Raw genomic sequence first — 24,997 nt, 5'->3', positions numbered from 1 at the left:
AAATAACTCTTTTGTTGATTTCCCTTAAGTGAAATAGTAGTCACTGTTAGAGATGAATAAAACAATGGAATACAATTTTTCTAAAACCATGGCTTCACTTTAGTCATTATATTGTTTTAAATACTTTTGAAGCAAGGAACAATTGAAATAAATATTAAGACTTTTAACAACAGCAACAGCAAAACCTCAAGTTGAATATATTTGTGATGTGTGTGGTACTGAATTTAAAGATTAAAAAGAAATGTTTATAAATTTATACCATAAATATAAAAGCCTACTTAAAGTACTGTCATTGAAAGGAGTATTTCAGAGGTAACATCTGAAAGTTAGATTGAATATATGGATTTCACATGCATACATGGATGTAGTAATATTCAGCACACTTATGCCACATTACCCTTTGTACAAAGAAAAGGATTACCACATCACCTCTTGTGTAAAGAGAAGAATTAGATCAATATTTGTAGGTGGTCTGTCAAATTGCATTAATAGCACATATCTATTGCATTTATAATGACTATATTGACAGTGAAAAAATTTTTTTTCATAGAAGAGTGAGAGTTAGAATTTAGCTGGTAATGTATGCATATTGTGAGGAATAACTTTTTGGGAAGTATATGAGTATATTTAATCATACAAACAATACATGTTCATTATTGAAAAATGAGAAAATACCAATATGCAGAAGGAAGACATATTTAAAAAATACCTAGTGTCATCATACCAAAAACTCTGATACGCACAAATACACACTATGTTCTTTATAGAAGGTATCATACTATGTAAACTGTTTCTGATTGTCTTCTCTAAGTGACAAAACATCTGTCCATGTCTAAAATAATTCTATATAAAGAAAGAATCTTAATAAAAGCATAACTGTATAAAACTTGGTTGTTTTAAAATATAATTTAAGCATATTTATTGAAATGCTAACTTTTCTATGAAATCCTGAGAAATGCTAATAACTATAATTAAAAAAAAAGGTTGAAGAGCTTAGGTCAAACAGTGTTTTTGGGTTGAAGTTGACATAGAAATCTCAATCAAAATAATTATTTTTTGACTACTTACTATGTAGTAGATGATTTTCTAGGGCTTGGGATACATTATGTATGTATAAATCCAACAGTGGAAGAGACAGACAGGGAAATAAAAAATAAGTAGATTGTCTAGAATGTTTGAAGGTAGTAAGTGTTATGGAGAAAAAAAGAATAGAGCAGGGAAAGGGGGATCTGGAGTGTCAGTTGCTTTGGAAGGGCAGCTGCAATTTTAAATAGAGCGACAGTGTAGGCCTCATTGGAAAATGAGATTAGAGGAGTGAGAAGGGGGCGTCATGTACATACAAGGGAAAGGTGCTAGGCAGGAGGAATAGTCAGTGCCAGGGTCCTAAGTGGAAACATGCTTGGAGGCAAGGGGCAGCATAGAGACCAGTGTGGCTAGAGTGGAGTGAGAGAGGGGGAGAGTAGAGGTGAGGTCACAGATGTAAGATAAATGAGAAGGTACAAGACCTATAGTTTCTTGTAGGCTGTTTTAAAGAACATTGGCTCTTACTGTTAGTTAAATGGGTGGGAGAATCAAGTAGCCTGGTTAGCAGCCTATTGCAGTAAACTCAGTGAGAGATGATGGTGGCTCACATTAGGAGAGTAGCAATGGAATTAGGGATAAGAATGCAGCCTCTAGATAAAGAAAAAGAAAATCACAGGATTTTCTCTTGGATTGGAGGCTTCCTAGAGCAGTAGTGAAAACTATGGGCTCTGGAGTAGGTTGCCTGTTTTCACTTACCGGAGTTTGCTACTTGTTTTAGTCTCGAATACATTATTTAATCTTTCTATGCTTTAGTTTCCTTCTCTGTGACATAGGGTTAATACTGCAGCCAACCATCCTTTGTTCACATTTTTAAAATCCAAAATTTTGAAAACCAAACATTACAAAAATATCATTAGGGAGAAAACCTGATCTGTCTGAACCTGTGTCGTGGCAAAACTTGAACTGAATTTATATAAGAATATTTATAGTCTTTATCTGACTTAGTGTAATTTGGTTTTCTGTAGAAGTATTAATGTATTTGATTTCTGGGGGCTTTGTCGGAAATAAATTAGTTAGAAGGAAAGAAAGGAAAATATGATGCAGAGGAGAAGGTGGGACAGGAGGTAGGAAAGCATTTATAGCAAAAGGCTCACAAATGTTGAATCTAGGTGGAGGTATTTATTGTATTATTCTTCAATATTTCCACAATATTTGAAATTTAAGTGAATGAATGCTTTACTCACAGGAAAAGTAAAGTTTCTAAAACCATTTCTATATGATCTCTTTATGGCAGTTTTCTGTCATGTTGATTTTTAACTTATATTTTCTTAAACTTTTGATGATTTCAAAATTGTTTAGAATAGTTTTCATGTCTTCTTCCATAATTATAAAAAAATGAACCTATTTGAAAATGTGTCACAAATTTAGACATTATATTTAATTAGAAAGGAAATTGTGATTGTGTTTGAATAGTGATGGATCTTTTAGGTATCACTTAGCATATACACTATTTTTTTTGAAGCCAAAATTGACAAATGTCTGTTAAACCTTTCTTACTGCAACAACAGGAGTTGTAAGACATTGAGAAAGTGAGCAGGATTATTCTTCTTATTATGTTTACTTTGTGAATTTGGTAGTAGCAATTAGGAACATAATAAGTGAAAATTAAGGGTTAATAGTACAAGTACTGAGTGTAATGGAGTTGCGAACAGGTATATCTTTTGGTCTCACACTTTTTAATATATCTTAATGATATGCTTTTCTATGACTAGATAGTTTTCATTTTGAATATGGCATTAAAATCTTGCTAGATATCCAAAAATAAGTTCTTATATGAATACCTCTACTTCCAATATTTCTTTTTTAAGGTATGATGCTAGAAAATCCATTTATTGGTTTTGTGTGGAATTTCTATTCTCTTTGGTATAGATACTTTATGTGGGTTTTTCAAGATGTCATGGATAATCATTTTTAAGAGTGGTATTGAGCTTGCTTGGATTATCTTGTTCCCATGTGCCCATAACATGTTAATTTTTGCAGATCCAGTATTTGGTAGTGCAATATGCTTATGCCAGCATACCTAATTGTGGCCAATTTGTTGAGAGACGTATGATTTTTGGAAGCTAGAGACAATTCCTTTTGTATTTTTGCAGAATGCTGAGCTTACTGTTTTACTTAAATTATTTGTATTCTGTGACTCTTGTTTTTAATGAAACTTTTTGTGCAAATTAGTGATGTAGGTATATATAAAAGACAGCTAAAGCAGATTTACATTATTTCTTTGGAAATATTTTATCTGCTCTATTTTACATTGATTTTCCAAGAATTATCTCGCCTCTCTTATGAGTTCTTATTACTGTAATAAGTTCATATCATTTTATCATGGCTTTGGCACTATATCATGTTCCTACTTTTGATATTTCTAGTGTTCTATCAAAGTACTCTTGGTCATTTTTTGTTGGCATTTTACTATTCATTTAGTTCCAACTAGACTGTAAGCCTTTATAGAGAAGAGATCATATTTTGCAAATTGCTTCATTTTCCATCCTATTGAGGCCTAGCACCTGGTCCGTGCTGAATTAATATATGTTGTTTGCTACCTCATAGAAATAGTAACAATATTACTCTAATCATCCACTCACATAGAAAGCTATTGATGATGTTCTTTATTTCTCCTACTGTTTAAACATACTATTCTAACAAGTACATTCTCGTAAATGATAGATCTGAAAGAAATTGGACTCTGCAAGAAATCAGGCTGTGAGGAAGTAAAATTTTGATTAACTGTAGACAATACAACTTTAAACACATACTCCTTTCAGCAACTCATCTTTATACAGTAATTCACTGATATGATTTTGGCAAAAAAGTATGAGGTAATACAATAGTTTGTTAATGATAATTTAAAAAAAAAGCATTTACGAAGTCTGATCCAACTAATACCATTGTTTGATTTGCCAAAAGTTAGGGTGAAACAAGTGTCCAGTTCTCAAATTAATTGGAAAGAAGCTGAATTAACTAAAATTGAACAGGATTCTTCATTGCAAGACTTCACAGAATAATACCTATTTTGCAAGTTTTTGAAGGATGAGGAATAAATATAGATAATATACCTAGCATAATTCTTGGCACATAGTAGCTGTTCCCAAATAGTTGTTATTACAACTGGTATTATTGCAACTCCTAGGTTTCTTAATGACTAAATGGATGACGGTACTACTCACTAAGTTTCAGAATAATGGAATATGTTTGTAACGGAGATAGAAAGTTCTTTTCGGGGCATGTTGAGTTTTAATTGTCTTTGTGACTTTCAAGTAATGGGGTCTAGTAGGCATTTAAATGTATGGACGTAGAACTTAGTAGATAATGTATGTAAAGCTCCTACTATTTTAAGTCACATTATATATGCTACATAAATGGTACCTGTTTTGATTTTGACAATGGTGAAGATTAACAATAAGACTAATTGTCAAAGAGAATCATCAAGAGGTTTTCTTTTTGTAGTTCTATTCTTTCATAGAAAATTCTTCGGGCAATGCATAAAAGAAAACATTAAGATGAATGAAAACGAAATACTAAAACAGTTTTTCTACATTTAGTGTTTGTATACGTAATTCCTTTGGATTTCCAAAAAGGACTTGAGGTAGACTATTCATGATTTTGAATTGTGAGGACTAGGCTTTCTTTATCATCCCATGTGCAGTTTCATATGAGAACATATACCAGTAATATAGAAAACAGTCATAACCATGACCACGATTAGACCATATTTGGAAATGGAGATTATTTACTCGTAGAGAAACATGTAGTTCCTGTATAGAGCCAAAAGTTCAACAAATTTTGTAGTCTTGTAGGGTGAGGGTGTCAATTTTACTTGATATTGGGTTTGTGAAATAGCAGTAAGTAAAGAAGCTTAAAAGGAATAATGTAAAAGAAACCTTCCCAAAGTTAATACTCTTTTAACCCAAGAATGTTCTCATTATATAGTGCAGATTACAGTTATAATAACTATCAAATGAATAGTTAACAGAATGGAAACTTTCATATTGTTCTTGTTTTAAAATTTTCTTGTTTTAAATCTACCTTGTTTTCTTAAACATAATTTGTTTTTATGATGTTCTATACAGATATGTGATGGCAATTTTACTTTATTAAGGTGTAAGTACTTCATAACTCAGTAACTGATTATAACTCAAGTTGTATGACAACGAAACATGGTTTCATAGTCAGTTATAATAGCTACAAGTTAAATATTTTAACCGTTGAAGTAAGGCTGTGACACTTTCCATAGTTTAATGCTATCTAGTTGCTATTGGACCATTGTGATGTAAACTGCCAAGTGATCCAGTGCCCACCTATTAAGAGACATTTCTTGTTACACTGGGTCGTCTCACCCGCAGAGCTCTGGGGTTTCTCGGTAGGGGTGAGAGGAGGTCCTACCCCTCTAGGAGGTAATCCTGGGTACCAGAGCCGCACAGGGGAACCAGGACTAGTCTTGATTTTATTTGGCTTTCTTCAATTCAGCCACTTTACAATCTTTAGAAATATTTAGGAGAGTTTTGAAAACCAGGGAATATTTTTGGCTTGTAGTTCTGGTTTAGTTTGTAATTTTTGTTTTTTACTGTATTATAATTTTCTTTGCCTTTAGAAATTCAAATAGTTAATGTTTAGGAGAGCAAGAAATGTTTAAATGCTTCTAGAAAAGTGATCATTGTAATGTTAGATATTAATTAACTTTTTACCATTTACTTATAGTAATAAGCCTTTGATTTTGATTTACACTCACTTGAAAATATACTTTTCTTTATTTATTTCATTTCTCTTGAAATTGGCCTAGATTTTTATCTACCCTATTTTAAAATATGGGAAAAAGCACCACAAGGTAGAATATTTTTCAAAGATATGAAACAAGTTAGATGGAATGTCTGGACTACTTCAAGTCTCTTAGCTGTTACCTCGGTTGATTGTTTTAGAGATACCAATTTGCAAAAAGTTGACTTTCATTTATTATGGAGAGCTAGATGATTTCTTGAACTACTGATTAATTCACATGAGCTATTTTTTCTGAGAAGTTTGAATATTATATTTATGAAAATGTATATGAACTTTTGTTAAGTAGAAGTGTGATAGAGTGTCCTCTAAAGTACTGCAAATTCAGTGTGTGCCCAGACGTAGTTTAAAATACCAAACTATCTTCTTTCCCAAGTATTGCCTTAATTAGGAAAAATTTGGAGAATGGAAAAAATGTAGGAATGATTCAAACATTCTTTACATCAAGATCTAAGGATTGTCTAAGTGTATGCACAGACGTATAAATCTCTGTAGCAAAGCATTGGAACTTATCTTTTACTGTAAAAGACCCTTAAAAGTGTAAAGTAACAGTTCATCAAGTCTCCATATTCATCTAGAGACTTTAAGTGTGGAAAACTTAAATGGAAATTTAAGTTTAGGATCCAAAACTAACTGCCACAATCTGTGGGGCACACCCAGGTGTTGTAAGTTTACACGTAGCATATGGAGAATTAGGAAAAATTGCCAAGTTTTATCTCAGGTAATATTTATGACAATGTATTAATTTGGGCATATTGTATTTATTTTTAGAAGGGTTATAAATCCCAGTATTCATTAATAAAAATAATTTTTAAAAAGGGTGGCAATAGTTATGTGCATCACGTACTCAGATCACAACTGTGTTTGGTTTTGGATGCCATGTTTTTGAAGGGTCATTAGCAAACTGAGATACAAGTACAGTGGTACCTCAGTGTTCGAATGTAATCCACGAATTCTGAAACATTCAAAAACAGCCGACAGCTAGGCCTCAGGATCTTGCACTCAGCAGAGGCCGTGTGACATGTTCAACTTTTGAGTTGTGTTCAAAAACCGAAGCATTTACTTCCGGGTTTACTGCGTTCATAAACCAAAATGTCCGTCAACGGAGATGTTTGAAAACCGAGGTACTACTGTTTATCCAGAGAAGAGTAACCAAAGCAGTGACTGTCACTGAAATCTTGTTATGTGCGAAAGAGTTGGAAGAAATAGAAATCTTTAGCCTAAAAGAAAAGACTTGAAAGGGATATAATTAAATTTTCAATTATTTGAAAGACTTTCATGTGAAAAAGAATACACTTACATGGTATAACCTCAGAATGTAGAAATAAAATAAGTGGGTAGAAGTTATTATAGGGCTATAGATTTAAGTTCAATGTAAAGGAAGATTTCTGATAATCTGTCATTGGAATAGACTTCCTTGTTCTCCATCATTGGAAATAGTCATGTGGTTTGGATAATCATTGATCCATACATACTATAAATGTGATTCTTGCATTGGATGTGATTGTAAAATAATTTAATTCTAAGGTCACTTTCAAGTAGAAAATGCTGTGAATTTTTAAAAAAGCAGCCCATAGATGAATAATGCCAGGTACTGGGAATGTCTCCTAGAGTACAACTAACTAACATATCACTTCAAATAACCCTGCTTTTTAATTCAGCAAATTTTTAGAAATAGCCTTTAATCACAATTTTAAGAATTATTAAACATAATAGATTTTCAATTAAGAAATTATTTAAGTAGATTTAAAGTGATTTGATGACACATCTCCTCAGAAGTCCTACTCCATCCCCCAAACAAATGCACAAACGTGTCAGTTTACACAGCTGTATTCTGGTTATAATGTTTTGCTTTCAACATTTCTTGAGTTTGAATGAATAAAAAGTTTAATGTTGACATTTTCTCATTTAAAGTAATTAGATTATTCTCATCTAATTTTTATTTTTTGTAGTTTTTTCAGATTGCTTTTCTATATATACTTTCAGACTTATTTATTTTTATGTTTTCCTTAACTTGGTGCAGTTTAACTAGTAGAGAAATTAATAGGAAGAATTTTCTCTGAGGTTATGCTTCCAACCTCCCTCACTGGCTCTCTACTGCCCAAATCAGTAGTTGAGGAAAAATAACCAGGTTAGAGTTTGCTTTCATTATCTTTTCCAAAATTTTTTACATGCTTTCTAGGTATGCTTCTGAAAATGTGAAGATTTGTTTTCATTAGTTTTCTGGACAAAATAATCTATATTTAATAAGATCTAATAATTCTTTTATGTACCTTTAAAATGTTGGATATTTTATGCTAGATAATTTTGTAATATAAATTTTAACTCTTTAAAATAAAGCATAATTGAAATTGTCAATTTTAGCTCAGTACTATATGTTTTATGTTTTATATTCAATTCACTGTAGTAAAATTTATAAACTATTTGATAGAATTACAAATTATGTACAGTAAGTTGTTTTTTAACATCTCTGATAGGTTATGTGACTTTAAGCGAAATGACATACAATGTGACCAATTTTATCATAGGCTAATAGGTAGAAACAAGAGTTAATTTATTATGGCATCTCTTGAATGTTATAACAAAACAGTGTTGAAGGAATCAATATCATTCAAGGACCTGCTGTAATTATATACTTAAAATTATTCATGAAAGTTATTGATTTCATTTCTTTCTAAACAAAGAAATTTCTCACTTAATAATATAAATCCTGGTCTTAATATGATTGTCTGAATGAAAGACATTTATAATAATTTGGAGGGTATCTTATTTTACATATTTTACAAAAACAGTGTGCCTTGTGAAATAAAACATCATTTCACTGTGGAATGAGGTAATTTATTTTAGAAGCTGAAATGTGTAAGTGTATCATTTCCCTAATGGAAGAAGTTAATTTTTATTGACAATCTGCCAAATAAATGCCATCTGTCTGATGAATTCAGTGTTACCTTAGGATTCTTTCCCGTGTTTTCTACCATGGAAAAAAGTACTTTGGATTTTAACTATCAGAACAACATTTATTACTTTGTACTTAATTCGTATGCTAATACTAGTTTTAAAATGAATAAATGAAGAAGAATTTATCTAAAATTATTTCCAGTTCTTATTTCTTTGGACACAATACTTGAGTTGTGGTATGTGGAGATGGTGTCATAAATGTAGGGTAGTTGTTGGATTTTTTTTAACCCACTCGTTTTATTAATGAAAACAATTATTCCAAGGAAACCCAGTATCATGTAGGTGTTAAGTGTCAGTTGGGATTTGAACTCATGTTTTCTATCTTATACTCTTCTGTGTTAGAGTTCTCCAGAGAAACAGAACCAATAGAGTGTGTGTGTGTGTGTGTGTGTGTGTGTGCGCGCGCGTGCGCAAAGAGGGAGATTTATTTTAAGGAATCGGTTCACATAATTGTGGAGGCTAGTAAGTCCAAAATCTGTAGGGTAGGCCAACAGATTGGAGACCTAGGGAAGAGGTGATGCTGCAGTTTGACTTTAAAAGTAGTCTGCTGGCAGAATTCCTTCTTTGAGGGAGGTCACATCTCTAGTAAGGCCTTCAACTGATTGTATGAGGCCTATCCGTATTATGGAGGGTAATATGCTTTACCCAATGTCTCCTAATTTAAATGTTAATCTCATCTAAAAATTATGTTCACAGAACTATCTAGACTAATGTTTAACCAAATATCTGGGTACTATGCTCAGCCAAGTTGACATATAAAATTAACCATCATATCCTCCCAAACCAAGGTTGATTCTTCTTAGCTTGGATTGATTATGTTTCTACCTTGGGTCTGAGTTGACCAGAGAAGCTGTACTCTTATCAGATAGCTTCTTGGACCTTTCTTCATTGACTAGTAGGCTTTCTGATTTTCAAAAGCTAAAGTGATATGTTTGTTAATTAAGATTATTCTCCTAAATCCTGGAGTGTTTACATATAAAGAATTTCATATATGGCTTTCTAGAAAACCTTAATCCTGATAGATACTTCATAGAATATTGTTCAAATATGGTTTCACTTAAAAAAGTTTCTAACACTAATTGAATTAATGACAGTAATTTAACATTTAAACCTAGTTTTAGAAATTGTCAAATAAAGTAGTTGACCACTCATTTCTTCCAGAAGGCCCTTGCTTTGTTTTCTTCCCCACTCGGCCACTCCTTCAAAATATTTTTGCTGATTATGTGTTCATTATTTCTTCTCTCCTTCCTTTCTTTAACAGAAATTTATTGAATGTCCACTGCATACCAGGCACTTTACTAATCTGAGTAAAGGTAAATAAAAGACCTATTTCCTGCCATTGTGGAATTTATAGGTAATATTCGAGTGAACAAAGAACTACTCGTACATGAGTACAGCTTGTGTTGTGAAGGAAATGAACAGAGAATAGTGATAGAGGATAACAAGGCGATTTCCTTTCATAGTGTAGTCAGGGATGTATCTCTGAGGAGATAGTATTTAGCTGACACCTGAAGGATGAGGAGTCAGCTTCTGAAAACTAGAAAAAAAAGATTTAAAAAATTTTAAATTAAATTTATTGAGGTGATATTGGTTAATAAAATTATATAGGTTTCAAGTGTACAGTTCTATATCATCTATATATTGCACTGTGTGTTCACCACCCAGAGTCAGTTCTCCTTCCATCACCATATGTTTGACCCTCTTAACCCTCTTCTACCACCACCTTCTCCGCTTACCCTCCAGTAACCGCTAAACTATTGTCTGTGTCTGTGAGGTTTTTGTGTGTGTGTGTGTGTGTGTATGTGTGTGTGTTGTTCGTTTGTTGCTTTCAGTTTTATATCCCACAGATGAGTTAAGTCATATAGTTCTTAACTTTTTCTATCTGACTTATTTTGCTTAGCATGATAATCTCAAGATCCATCATGTTGCCGCAAATGGTACTATTTCATCTTTTTCTTATGGTAGAGTAGTATTCCATTGTGTATATGTACCATATCTTCTTTATCCAGTCATCTATCGAAGGACACTTTGGTTGTGTCCATGTCTTGGCCACCATGAATAATGCTGCAATGAACATAGGGGTACATATATCTTTACAGATAAATGTTTTCAGATTTTTTTGGATAGGGACCCAGAAGAGGGATTTCTGGGTCACATGGTAATTCTATTCTTAATTGTTTGAGGAACCTCCACACTGTTGTCCTAGTGGCTGTGACCAATTTACATTCCCACCAGCAGTGTATGAGGGTTCCTTTTTCTCCACAACCATTCTAACAGGTGTGAGGTGGTATCTCATTGTGATTTTTATTTGCATTCCCCTACTAGCTAGTGAAGTTGGACATTTTTTTCACATATCTGTTGGCCATTTGTATGTCTTTTTGGGAGAAGTGTCTGTTCAGGTCCTCTGCCCATCTTTTAATTTGATTTTTTGTTTTTTTGTTGTTGTATTGTATGAGTTCTTTAAATATTTTGGATATTAGCCTCTTATCAGACATGTTGTTCGCAAATATCTTCTCCCATTCTGTTGGTTGTCTCTTTGTTTTGTTGATGGTTTCTTTTGTATGCAGAAGCTTTTTAATTTGCTGTAGTCCAATTCATTTATTTTGCTTTTACTTCCCTTGCCTTTGAGATAAAATTCATAAAATCCTCTCTGAACCCAAGGTCCATAAGTTTAGTACCTATGCTTTCTTCTATGCAATTATTATTTCACATCTTATGTTTAGAACTTTGGTCCATTTTGAGTAATTTTGGTATATGGTGACAGATAGCATTCTAGTTTAATTTTTTTGCATGTGGCTTTCCAATCTCTTCAGTATCATTTATTGAAGAGGCTTTCTTTTCCCTGTTGTATGTTTTTGACTGCTTTGTCAAAAATTATATGCCTATGTACATGTGGGTTTATTTCTGGGTTCTCAGTTCTATTCCATTTGTCTGCATGTCTGTTTTAATAATCAAACCATGTTGTTTCGATTATTGTCACTTTGTAGTATAATTTGATGTGATACCTACAGCATTGTTCTTTTTTTCTCAGGATTGCTTTGGCTATTTGGGGTCTTTTGTGATTCCATACAAACCTGATGAGTTTTTGTTCTATTTCTTGAAGAAATGCCATTGGGATTTTGATGGGGTATGCATTAAATCTGTATATTGCTTTGGGTAATATGGCTATTTTAACTATGTTGATTCTTCTATTCTGTGAACATGGAATATTTTTCTATTTCTTTGTGTTTTCTTCAGTTTCTTTTAATAGTGTGTTATAGTTTTCAGTGTATAGGTCCTTTGTTAAGTTTATTAGGTCCTTGTTAAGGTCCTTGTTAAGTTTATTCCTAGGTATTTTTTTCTTCTTGTTGCAATTGGAAAATGAATTGTTTTTTTTATTTCTTTTTCTGAAAACTCATTTTTAGCATATAGGAATGCAATATCCTACAACTTTACTGTATTTGTTTATTGTTTCTAATAGTTTTTTGGTGAAGTCTTTAGGGTTTTCTGTATAAAGAATCATGTCATCCTCAGAAAGTGACAATTTAACTTCTTCATTCCCAATTCGAATGCGTTTTATTTCTTTCTCTTGTGTGGTTGCTCTGGCTGGGACTACCAATACTATGTTGAATAAAAGTGGTGACGGGGGCATTCCTGATTTTTAGAGAAAAAAGCTTTTAGTTTTCACCATTAAGTATAGTATTAGCTGAGGGTTTGTCTTATGTGGCCTTTACTATGTTGAGGTACTTTCCTTCAATACCCATTTTATTAAGAGTTTTAATCATAAATGGATGTTGTATCTTCAAATGCTTTTCCTGCATCTATTGATATGATCATATGATTTTTATCCTTTATTTTATTTATGTGGTGTATCACATTGGTCAGTTGGCATATGTTGAAACATCTTGTGCCCCTGGAATCGATCCCACTTGATCGTGATGTATAATCTTTTCCATGTATTGTTGTATTTGATTTGCTAGTATTTTGTTTAGGATTTTTGCATCTGTATTCATCAGAGATATTGGTCTGTAGTTTTTGTGTGTGTGTGTGTGTGTGTTATCCTTATTAGATTTTTGTATTAGGATAATATTGGCATTATAAAATAAGTTAGGAAGTAGTGCCTCTTCACTTTTTTTGGAAAAGTTTGAGGAGGACAGGTATTAAATCATCTTTGAATGTTTGGTAGAATTCACTAGTGAAGCCATTTGGTCCTGGACTTTTTCTTCTGCATAGGTTTTGGATGGTTGTTTCAATTTTCTTACTGTTGATTGGTCTATTTAGGTTTTCCAGTTCTTTGTGATTCAGTCTAGAAAAGTTATATATTTCTAAGAACTATTCCATTTCTTCTAGGTTATTGAATTTGGTGGCATATAGTCCTTCATAACATTCTTGTATGATCTTTGTATTTCTCTGGTATCCATCATAGCTTCTCATCTTTCATTTCTGATTTTGTTTGTGTTTTTTCTCTTTTTTCTTTAGTGAGTCTAGCCAGAGGTTTGTCAATTTTATTCATCTTTTCAAAGAACCACCTTTTTGTTGCATTATTTTTTTGTATTGTCTTTTTGTTCTCTATTTCATTAAATCTCTAATTTTTAGTATTTCCTTCCTTCTGCTGACTTTGGGTTTCAATTATTCTTCTTTTTCTAGTTCTTTAAGGTGTAATATTAGGTTGTTTATTTTTAATTTAATTTAATTTTTGTGTTATTAATTTTTTAGTTGTTGTATCTTGAAATAAGCCTGTAATGTTATAAATTTCCATCTTCATACAGCTTTGGCAGTATCCCAATAATTTTGATATAATGTATTTCCATTTTCATTTGTTTCTATGTATTTTTTGATCTCTCCTTTTATTTGTTCTTTGACCCAGTTGTTCTTTAGTAGCATATTGTTTAATCTTCATGTATTTGTGTTTTTTCCCCATTTCTTTTTGCAGTTGATTTCCAATTTCAAAGCATTGTGGTCAGAGAATATGTTTGGTATGATTTCAGTCTTCTTAAATTTGCGAGGCTAGTTTTGTATCCCATAATATGGTCTATCCTTGAGAATGTTTTGTGTGCAGAAGAAAAAATGTATGGTCTGGTGTTCTAGGATGAAAGGCTCTGTGAATGTCAATTATTTCCATTTGGTCTCATGTGTCATTTAAGGCTGATATTTCCTTATTGCTTTTCTGTTTGGATTATCTATTCATGGCTGTCAATGGAGTAGTTAGGTCCCCTACTGTAATTATGTTTTTGTCAATTTCTCCCTTTAGTTTTGTTAGCAGTTGCTCTATATATTTTGGTGCTCTAACTGAAAGCATATATATTGGTAAGTATTATGTCTTCTTGTTGTATTGTCCCTTTTATCATTATGGAATGTTCATCATTGTCTCTTGTTCTGTTTTTATCCTGAAGTCTTTTTCATCAGATATAAATATAGCTATATCTGCTTTTCTCTTGATTGGAATATCAATTTTCCACCCTTTCACTTTCAGTCTGTATTATTATTTCTTGAAGCTGAGATGTATTTCTTGAAGACAGCACATGGTTAGGTTTTGTTTTTTGATCCATTCTGCTACTCTGTGCCTTTTTATTGGTGAGTTCAGTCCATTTACATTTAGGGTAATTATTGATATATGAGGATTTCCTATAGCTATTTTATCTTTTGTTTTCTGATAGCTCGGTGTCTCCATTGTTTCTTTACCTTTGTGTTTCTGTCTGTTATTTTAGTTTGGTGGTATTCTATAAGTTTTTCTCTGTTTCCTTTTTCTTTCTTTTTTTTTAATGTTACATGTCTCAGTGCTGGATGTTAAGTGGTTACCATTAAGTTTATATAAAAGAAAGTTTCATATATACAGTAGTCCTTTTTCTTCTGCATGCATCTTATCTCCATTTCCCTTTGCAAATTCAGACCTTTCCCCCTTCCATTTTATATTACTGTTGTCACAAATTATGCCTATTTATGCTGTGAGTTCATTTCTGAGTTGCAGTAGCAAATTGTCTTCTTTTTTTTCTTTTTTTATGGTTTTCTGTCCTTTATCCTTTATGTTATATTCAAGTGTATAGTGCCCTATTCTATGTAGCAGTTGCCTTTTTCTACTTCTGTCTGTCTTTTAGTAATCCTACTCATAGTTTTGTATCTTTTTGTCTTTTTGTTTCAGGTGGAATAACCTCTTTCAGTATTTCTTATAATGCAGGCCTTGTAGTAGAAAATTCCCTCAGCTCCTGTATATCTGGAAAGGTCTTTATTACTCTCCTTCATATCTAAAGGATAACTTTGCTGCTATATTATTCTTAGTTGGTAATTTCTCTTTTGATAGTTTGAATATTTGATTCCATTTCCTCCTAGTTTGTAGAGTTTCTGCTGAAAAATCTGATTATAACCTAATGGACTTTCCTTTGTAGGCTAGTGTCTTCTTTTGCTTGGGTCCCTTGAGAATTCTTTCTTTGTCGGTAATTTTTGACAGTTTTAACATAATGAGCCTTGTAGAAGGCCTTTTAGGATTGAGGTAATTAGGTGTTCTGTGTGCTTCTTGGATTCAAGAATATAGTCCTTTCCATAGTATTTGTTTGAATAGACTTTGTGCCCTTCTCTCTTTCTTCTCCTTCTGGAATACCCATTATTCTTATATTGCTCTTTCAGATGGAGTCAGATAGTTCTTGTAGAGTTCTTTCATTTCTTTTAACTCTCAAGTCTCTCTCTTCTTCCATCTGTGTCATTTCCAGATTTCTATTTTTGATGTCACTAATTCTTTCCTCCATCTGATCAGCTCTAGTTCCTAAGTTTGCTAGTTCATTATTGATTACTTTTATTGAGTTCTTCAGTCCCAGAATTTCTATTTGATTCTTTTTAAAAATTTCAATCTCTTTGGTAAAATATTCATTGTGTTCGTTGATTTTATTTCTGAGTTCATTAAATTGCCTATCTGTGTTTTCTTTCATCTTGTTGAGTTTTTTTCAGAACTGCAATCTTGAATTCTCTGTCATTTGAGTCACATATTTCCATGTCTTGAAGCTTATTTTCTGGAGATTTTTTCGTTTTCTTTCTGAGCTGCCTTGTTACCTTGGTTATTCATGATTATTGTTGGATTATTTCTCTTCCTAGGCATTGATGGGTATGAATTCTGCAGCAGGTTCATATGAAGAGGTCTTTCTTTTGTTTTCCAGTAGGTAGAACTGGAGAGTTTTTTCTCTTAACCTGTTCTGGCTTCTCACAGTGGAAGATTCCATGGGAAGATGGGTACCTCCTCTGTGACTAGGTCATCTCAGTTTCAGGGCACCTTTGTGAGAGGCTGTAGTGCATGATAGGGCAGCCAGATGCAGAGCTGTGTGCCTCAGCAGCCCTGGGTACCTCTGCTGGGATCAGTCACGAAAGGTGGGGATGGGCTGGGCTGGGAGCAGTGTCTGGTATGTTTTTGTCTTTTTACTTCTCCGAGTAATGGTGACTACCAGACCACAGCTACCTTGCCCCTATATCTCCTCCCTTGTCAGTGGAATTAGCTGCAGTGTGCATCTGCCGTTTAGGAACTTTCTGTTCATTTCTCAGGGCTTAGATAGTCTGCTCTTTAACTCGACACTACTCCAGTTTCTTCTGAGGCCTGCTGCTAGCACTGGGAACATGTGGGGAGGTGAGCTCTGAGAAGGTTGGGGGAAGTGGCCAGGTCAGTGGTTTTGTTTTCTACCTGGCAGTCAGGGCTATTAGACCACAGCTGTCACTCTCCTTTATTTGGTCTTTGCGTCAAGGTCTCTGCCCTGCTCACTGGGTTCAGCCGTGTTATATGCTGATCACTCAGGCAAGAATGCTGGCGTCCACAGAGAGCGCATCTGCAGTCTGAATCCTCCCCTCTCCTGAGACCGTAGTGAACTCAGAACTGTGTCCGCAACAGTGAGCTTCTCCGCTCAGGAACTGTCTGTCCAGATCTCAGGGCTGTAGATATTCTGCTCTTTAACCTGACACTGCGACAGTTTCTTCTCAAACCAGCTGCTAGCACTGGGAGGGTGTGGGCAAGGTGAGCTCTGAGAAGGGAAAGAGAAGTGGCCAGGCTCTGTGGCTTTGTTTTCTGACTGGCAGTGAGGCTGTTAGATCATAGCTGTTGCACTTCTGTGTTTGGTCTTTGCGTCAGGGTTGCTGCCCTGATTGCTGGGTGTAACCGCGTTATATGCTGACCAGTCAGGCAGCTTTGCTGGGGCCACAGAGATGGCACTTGCAGTCTGACTCCTCCCCTCTCCCAGGACCACAGTGAGTTTCAGGCTTTGTCCACGGGTACTGTCCCCCTCTCTGCACTTCTCCCTTCCCACCTCCCCTGTTTTTCCTGACTCACCTGCCTTCAAATGTTTCGGTCTCTCAAATGTGTTTGTGTGTTGCCCAGGGAATCCTCAGTTGAATTATAGCTGTTCAGCTTGTAACTTCGAAAGGAGAGCTCATCGGAGACCCCCTCACACCCCCATGTTTCTGACATTAGTCAAAAGAAAGGATTTGAAGCTGAAGAAATAGATGTTCAGAATGTCTGGAAGTGGAGAGGGTGGCATGAAATCAGGTTTGAAATAGAACTCTTGTGGGTCGTGGTAGTGTTTCATTACTATGCTTTATCTATTTGGGAAGTCACTGTGTTTGAAGCAAAGAAATGATAGCATCCAATTAAAGTTTTAAGAGATTTCAGTAGTTCCTCCTTATCATGGGTTTTACTTTCCCCGGTTTCAGTTAGAAACCTGCAATCAACTGTGGTCTAAAAATGTTAAAATGGAAAATTCCAGAAATAATTCATAAGTTTTAAATTGAGTCCCATTCTGAGTAGTGTGATGAAATTTCACACCATCCTGCCAGGAATGTGAATCATTCTTTTGTCTAGCATCTCCATACTGTATATATGCCTCAGTCATTAGTCACTTAGTAGACATCTTGGTTATCAGATCGACGATGGCAATATTTCAGTGCTTGCATTCAAGATGCCCTTACTTTTCTTAAACAAAGTGCAAGAGTAGCGATGCTGCCAATTTGGATATGCCAACGAGAAGCTGTAAAGTGCTTCCTTTAAGTGAAAAGGTGAAAGTTTTTGACATAATAAGGAAAGAAAAACATTTGTATGCTGAGATTGCTAAGCTCAGATTCATAAGAATGAATCTTCTATCTGTGAAATTGTTAAGAAAAAAGAAATTCATACTAGTTTTATTGTACCTCAAACTGCAAAAGTTACAGCCACAGTACATGGTAAGTGCTTAGTTAAGATGGAAAAGGCATTAAATTTGTGGAAGACATGAGCAGAAAACATATTGCAATTGGTGGCAATGTGTTGAGTAAGAAAGCATTGAGCCTATAGGAAGACTCCAGCAAGGGATCTCCTGAAATGAGTCACACGACACCAAGCCATTTACTGCAGGTAAGGGATGGTTACACAGAGTTGGGTATAGGTTTGAACAGAAAAATAGAAAAAATACTGGAATGAGAGACCATACTCCCATAATTTTTATTACACTATATTGTTATAATTGTTCTATCTTACTATTGGTTAATCTTGTACTGTGCCTAATTTAAATTAAACTTTATCATAGGTATGTAAGTAGAGGAAGAAATAGTATATAAAGGGTTTGGTACTCTTCGAAGTTTCAGGCATCCACTGGAGGTCTTGGAATGTGTTCTGTGTGGATAAGGGGGAGTCTTCTGTACTCTGGCTGGTATGGGGATGAAACATTGGGCTAGACTGGAAATGGGAAGACCAGTAAGAAGACTGTTGCGATAGTGGCTCTCCTTCCATCAATCCTAATCACTTTCAGTAGATTTGATCCTCCTAGGTTATGGAACAAGGAAATCCAGCAAGGCTGTAAGCTCACAGTCACCAATAGTAGTAACCAATTCACATGAGAATAATGTAAGTTGATGAGGTGACGTCCATACAGACAACTAGTACATTTACACTGACCCTGAAAACATCAACAGGAGGCAAGAAGATCTGCTGTACATACTCGTAAGAATTTCTCAGACTTAGGATAGTTCACCTTATAACTCAAGTCAATACTCTTTTGATCCTATCCTTTGTCCACTGCACAAATCCATTTTGAACCAACCCGTTCTTCCCCCCAAGGAATAGCCAACCAGACCATGTTTTACGCTGCTACTAAATACTATTCATTTCATTTCTATGCACTTAGTTTTTATATTAAAATTTTAATATGGGGTGGAGTTTTGTAATTACCTGAACAGTTCAATCTCTGCTGGACCTTCTACTCCACAGAGTTTAGCTTCAGCTATGTTCTTGGCTCATCTCATTCTTATGGTTGTAAGTATGTAAACACTTCTGCAGCCTTATCCTTCTTACCTCATATATTCCTCTCCATGTCCCCTATGAATTCACTGGCTTAACATTTTATGTCCATGAACTATACCTACTACATTTTCCCTCTTCAATACATTTCCTTCTTAATCTGTACAATTTAGAGCATTCCACCCACTAAAATGTCAGTACTCTGTAACATTTTCTTCTGGGTGCTATTTTCTCACTCTCTAGCCTCACATTCCAGTCCCCCAGTTTTCTTCACGTTGTAAGGTGCAACACCATCCACTCAGTCTCCTAAACTAGACATCTCAGAGATATTCAGGATTTTTCCTTCTTCCTTTCCCTTTATGAGCCTTGTAATTTTACCTCTTATTTATCTGTTGAATCTCTCGTGTTCATTTAATTCCATTGCTACTCTTAGATTAATTAGGTCCTTCTCATTTTTAAAGAGAGTGGATTTTCAAAAAGGGATGCCTTATTGTGCCACTTTTATGACAATAGTCAGTGAATGACTCTCCATTTCCCCATCATAAAATCCAAACTCCTTAGCATGACATTCAAGGATCTTTGTAATCTGCCCCTTTGCCTACCTCTCTGTCTTCAGTGGTACCCCTTTCTTACATTTCACACCTGGCACCCCATCCTAAATTTAGTGTCCTTTACACCCTTGGGTTCTTTCACAGTCTTTATCACACCGACGTGTAGTAACTGACTTTTTGTTGTGTCTGTTTGTATTCCTCTTGACTTTTTTCTTGAGGGTAGCAACTCTTGTATCCTTCACCTCTACCCCAGAACCTAGTAGAACTACCACAGTCTTTGTGGAATGGATAAATGGGCAATAGAGCGTGAATGAACATTTCCGGCATAGTATGTGCTTTGGACCTGAAGGGGCTTGGGTTAAATCTTTTCATTGCTTCTTATTAACAATGTATGATGTTGAGTTGGTAAAACAAATTCCCTGAGCTTTAGTTTCCTCATCTGTAAAATGAGTATTGTTGTTATATTTAAATAAGATTATCTGTCCCCCTCCACATAGGCTTTCCAGGTCCAGAAGTCTTGTGGGCTCTGGGGCTATGTCAGACCTGGGAAAGCTGCCTTCGTGGAGGAGGACATGTGGGGAGAGATCATGTGATGTCTTAGAACCTGCCAAATCCAATATCAACATGTAACAGCAGGGAAACTGAGGCAAGAGGGTAGAACCCAGAGGAAAAAAATGACAGAGAGTCTAACGGTGAGGAGGGAGGACCAGCATCTTTCAGGCCCTGAGCCGGAAGGAGGAGAGAAGGAGACTTCAGGCACTCCTCCCTCCTAGCTTCTGGAAGGGTGAGCAGGAGAGTGGGAGCTCTTGTCAGTCAGGGGTGAGCTCTGAACAGCTCCATCCTTCAGGGTTATCTGCAGAGCAGCCAGGTTTGAGGGGCCACAGTGCCTGGGCAGGTTCTGTGGGCCCCTGCCCTTGGTATGCCCTGGAGGGGAGTCAGAGAGGGGGCCAGCAGCCTCGTCCCTGCTGCGCCTTCACTGAGCCTTTTTGGTCACCTGGTTCTTCAGCATCACATAGGTGATGAACACTCCCACAAACAGGAGCAGTAGGAGGCCGGAGGTCAGTGGGATGGCAGCGGTGTAGGCTCGGGGCAGGAAGTACTTGTGGATGACGTGCTGGCTGTCGATGAATGGCATTTCCCCGGCGCTCCTCACCTGTAACTTACTGCTATATTCTGTTTTTATCAGGGTTCATATGAGATAGAAATGTCAAATAGAGGAGGCTCTTTATATCTTCTATTAAAACTTGTATCGGAAACAATGTGTAATATATTGGTCAATGTGCTTTATATAAAGACCCATTTGATAAATTCCTCTCAGAATTGAAGAAATGTCATGCTTTTTTCAGTGGTTTACTTTATTAGAATTGAGAACTAATTCCATTTTCATTCCATATCTATATTTTGTATTCAATTGCAGTAGTTTTCTTGAGACCACCTTTTTTTCCCCCCTGTTTCTACCTCCCTCCAGTTTAGTTCTAATAAATGTGTTAATATATTTTTGAATATTATAAATACCACTGAGAAATATTTGTAGACTATGGTTGATTAATAAGTCAGAATGTCAAGATTAAAATGATGCAGATTAATTAAATTGATTTATCCATTTAAAAATAAATTATCAAAAAGGCAACTGTATCTCAGTCATTGATTTATTATAAAGCAATTATAATATGTAGACGACATTGCAAGTTTTTATGAAGTAGGGAGTATGAAACAAGGCATGATATTACAGTGGTAAGAATGTATGTATGCATGTACCCTATTTCCCCGAAAATAAGACCTAGCCAGACAATCAGCCCTAATGCGTCTTTTGGAGCAAAAATTAATATAAGACCCGGTATTATATTGTATTATATTATATTATGTTATATTATGTTATATTATATTTTATTATACCTAGTCTTAGAGTAAAATAAGACTGGGTATTATATGATATGATATGATATGATATATGATATGATATGATATTATATTATATTATAAAGACCCAGTCTTATATTATAGTAAAATAAGACTGTGTCTTATATTAATTCTTGCTCCAAAAGATACATTAGAGCTGATTGTCTGGCTAGGTCTTATTTTTTGGGGAAACACAATATTAAGTTCTGGTGTTGGGCTTATAGATATAATTAGATAAGAAATATCTGTCAATAAAAAATAAATCCATTAATTTCATTAGACATGATCAAAATTTCTACATATTTAATGAAAGATAAAAACACATATTGCTTAAAACTAATTGATTTGATAGATAATAATATTACCTTTCCAATAAAGATGTACAAAACATGAAACATTTCATAAAATAAAATGAGGATTAACTGTAATAATAAATATTTCATAAATTTGGTAAAATTATATAATATTTAATTAATTGATATACCTTTTATTTTAATGAAAGCTACTAAATTGTTTAAAATGACAAAATCCAGAATCATACTAGGATATTTTATTATTTCTTTCTCAGTAATTGACAGAAAGATAGAATAAATTAACTTCACAAATGTGGTAAGAGAAGAAAAATATAATCTATTATATTTTTATTTGTAGGTTTTATCTAGTATATCTAGAAATATATAGTAGTTTTGGAAAATACTCTGTTACATTTAAAACATTCAATATCATTAACCATTCACTGCTTTTAGCTGTTTAAAGATTTCATTTGCCATAGAAACTATTGAGAATAGCTGAAAATGTGTGCTTTTCATTAAATATGATATAAAAAAGCCATTTTCAGTGTATGGTTCTTTTGCCTTACTTTTGTGGGTGTCTCCTCCAGGACTGAAGCCAATTCCCACTGATCTACTGTATATTGTATCTGGATTCAGAACCATGACACCCTTGTTTTAGTGCCACAGTTCACTTAAAACAGGAATATATCAAAGATGCGCCTGGGCAAGCCTCACCAAATTCAGTGAAATTTCAAAGGTTTTGTGTAGCAAAATTTAGACTAGGTAATTTGATGTCTTTCTTTTGTACAATAAAAAGTCTAGTGTGAAAACAAATAGGGAACAGAGAATCTCCATGAGTGGATTTATCTTTGAAGAACCGCACCAGATCTTAGGTCAATTTTAGGAAAGAGATATGCAAGATAAATATCTAGAAATTGATTACTTTAAAATTATTCATACATCTGTACTCCTCGGAAAGTCTTCTCAACCATACTTATCAGTTTTCAGACTCTTAAGAGAAAGTGTTCTAGAAATATGAAATGGAACTGCTAGTTTCTTAAGAATTGAATATTACTTCTATTATACTGTACTTCTACTATATTCTGTTGCTCATAGCAATTACAGAGGCCATCCAGAATCAAGAAGGGGACATAGACCCCACTTTCTATGGGAGGAATGTCAAAGAATTTGTGGCCATTCTTAATCTTCCTCAGCTACTAAGTACCAAGCATTGTGTCAGGTCATTGCAGTAAAATAATGAACACAACAGACATAACAGTTTACCTCATGAAGCATATGGGCTAATGGAGGAGAGAAACAATAAATAAGCAGTTATAAAACTGTGTGATAAACATTATGATAAGAGAGTACAAAGTGCTATGGAATCATAGGAGGGTCCTCTAACCCTGACAAAACTGGAATTCAGGCACAACTTCCCAAAGGCAGTAGCCTGAGAACTCCATTATGAATCAAGTTAGTGCTGTTTAACTTTATCCTTTAATTTCTCCAAAGTCTTAGTGATGTGATAAAACATAGTTTATGTTTTTTTGAAAGCATATTTCTCAATGATGCTAGACTTAAAGGAAACCAGTGACAAATTTCCAGTGATAGTATACATTTGAATTTGTGCAGGGATGGTCTAAATCTGAGGGAAAATGGCCATTATTTGGTTTATGGCGCAGGATTGAGGGGGATCATTTTCTTAGAAAAAGTAGCCTCACATCAAAGGAATTTGCTTGAACTGTACTTGGCAGTGTATCAAGTCTGCTCATGTGGCTTATGTTTTTCTATTGATGAATTTTCTTTCTCTGAGAAGAAAGAAAAAGTACCCTGAGACAATGCCTGTAATTAGCAGTTTTTTCTTTTAGGTTAATAAAGACCTATTCTTAAGCAGATGGATCTCTGTCAATTTTTTTTCCTCAGTATTAGTAAAGGACATGAGACTAATTGGTTGAATGGTTTGATCACTAGTTTTGAGTTTAGAAAAACCAGTCTGCAAGAATACAGGCTTCTAAAGTAAAGATCAGCAAAAGGAAAGACTTCTGGACAAAGGCCCAGAGTTAAGGCTGTGGGATTTACTTTATTAGCAATTTGAAAGGAACCTGTAAACAAAGCTTCAACTAAGAAGCTCTTGCTGTCCAAGAATGTTGTTTATCAGAGGAAAAAGAATCAAAGAATTAGAATAAACTTTAGTCAGTTTATAGCAACAACAGCATGATTAATGAAAATTATTATATTAATGTAGAGATTCTCTAAAGATTTTGGACATGGGACCATGAACCTGAGTGTGTAAATTTCATATAAACATTGGGACAAATCTTAATGGTCTGAGTAAAATGCTAAATGTGTAGAAGTAATTGAACTCTTCTGTATCCTTCTTTTCATTGCTGTTTCTTGCCCTTAGTGCCTTTGACTTATTGCATAAAAAGCGGTGGCATTACATACTCTCATGCACTTCCATCATTGAGTGTCTCTATTCTTCCACTCTTGGATCCCATTGCAATAGTCAGTTTATATTGGCCCTAGATATGTCTTTCACTCCATAGACATCAAATAACTGGAGGATTTTTTTCTTTGCATTACTAATATGTTTGATAGGGTGTATGTATTTTCCCTTAAAAGTGAGGAAAATAAGTGCTTTTTTCCCCCTTTACTTCATTGCTCTTATTTGTAACTTTGGAAGGAAACTTGAAATAACAGCCTATGTGAGAGACTAAGTAATTATTCTATGCTGATAGAATATGCTATTTCAAACAGGATGAGTAAGATGGATGCTTGGCAAGTAGTTGGTATTATGCAATTGTTTTGTGTATGGAAGACTATCATTCTATGGGCATTTCTCCATGTTTCTCCACCCTCATTTTAGCTTCTGTTTCATAGTTCTGGGTATTTTTTATTTTCCTCACTATAAAGTCAAAATTAAATAATTTTAGTCTGTCCTATCAGATATTTCTGGTGTCTTTGCTATTGCTCTCTTTACTGAAAAGGGAGTTTAGAAGAAGCAAATATCACCTAAAGGATTGAACACAAGGAGGCTAAGGCTTTTTTTTTTCTTGCAAAGTTAATAATCTGTTCTGTCTTTTCCTCTCACTATATAGTATTTTGGAATAATAGTAATTCAGACTGAGAAAGACCTGGATATGTCAGTTACTTTAATTCCTTAATTCCCAATATGACAGAAAATATTAAGCACATCTTCTGGTCTTCCTAAACTTATCAATTTTAATATTTAAAAGCCTTTATAAATG

At 34.5% G+C, this 24,997-nt stretch overlaps 1 protein-coding gene and 1 pseudogene across 1 annotated transcript in view; one reads left to right on the top strand and one right to left on the bottom strand.

The window, feature by feature from the left end:
* The window catches only part of ME1 (malic enzyme 1), a 175,659-nt gene that overhangs the window by 26,595 nt on the left and 124,067 nt on the right, over positions 1-24,997 (top strand). The window lies entirely within an intron of this gene.
* Positions 20,552-20,713, bottom strand: LOC141571882 (dolichol phosphate-mannose biosynthesis regulatory protein pseudogene; annotated as a pseudogene).

The sequence above is a fragment of the Rhinolophus sinicus genome, linkage group LG05, assembly GCF_036562045.2.
Source record: "Rhinolophus sinicus isolate RSC01 linkage group LG05, ASM3656204v1, whole genome shotgun sequence".
NCBI lineage: Eukaryota > Metazoa > Chordata > Mammalia > Chiroptera > Rhinolophidae > Rhinolophus > Rhinolophus sinicus.
Note: the sequence above shows the minus strand (reverse complement) of the source record. Positions and strands in the feature narration are given on the sequence as shown.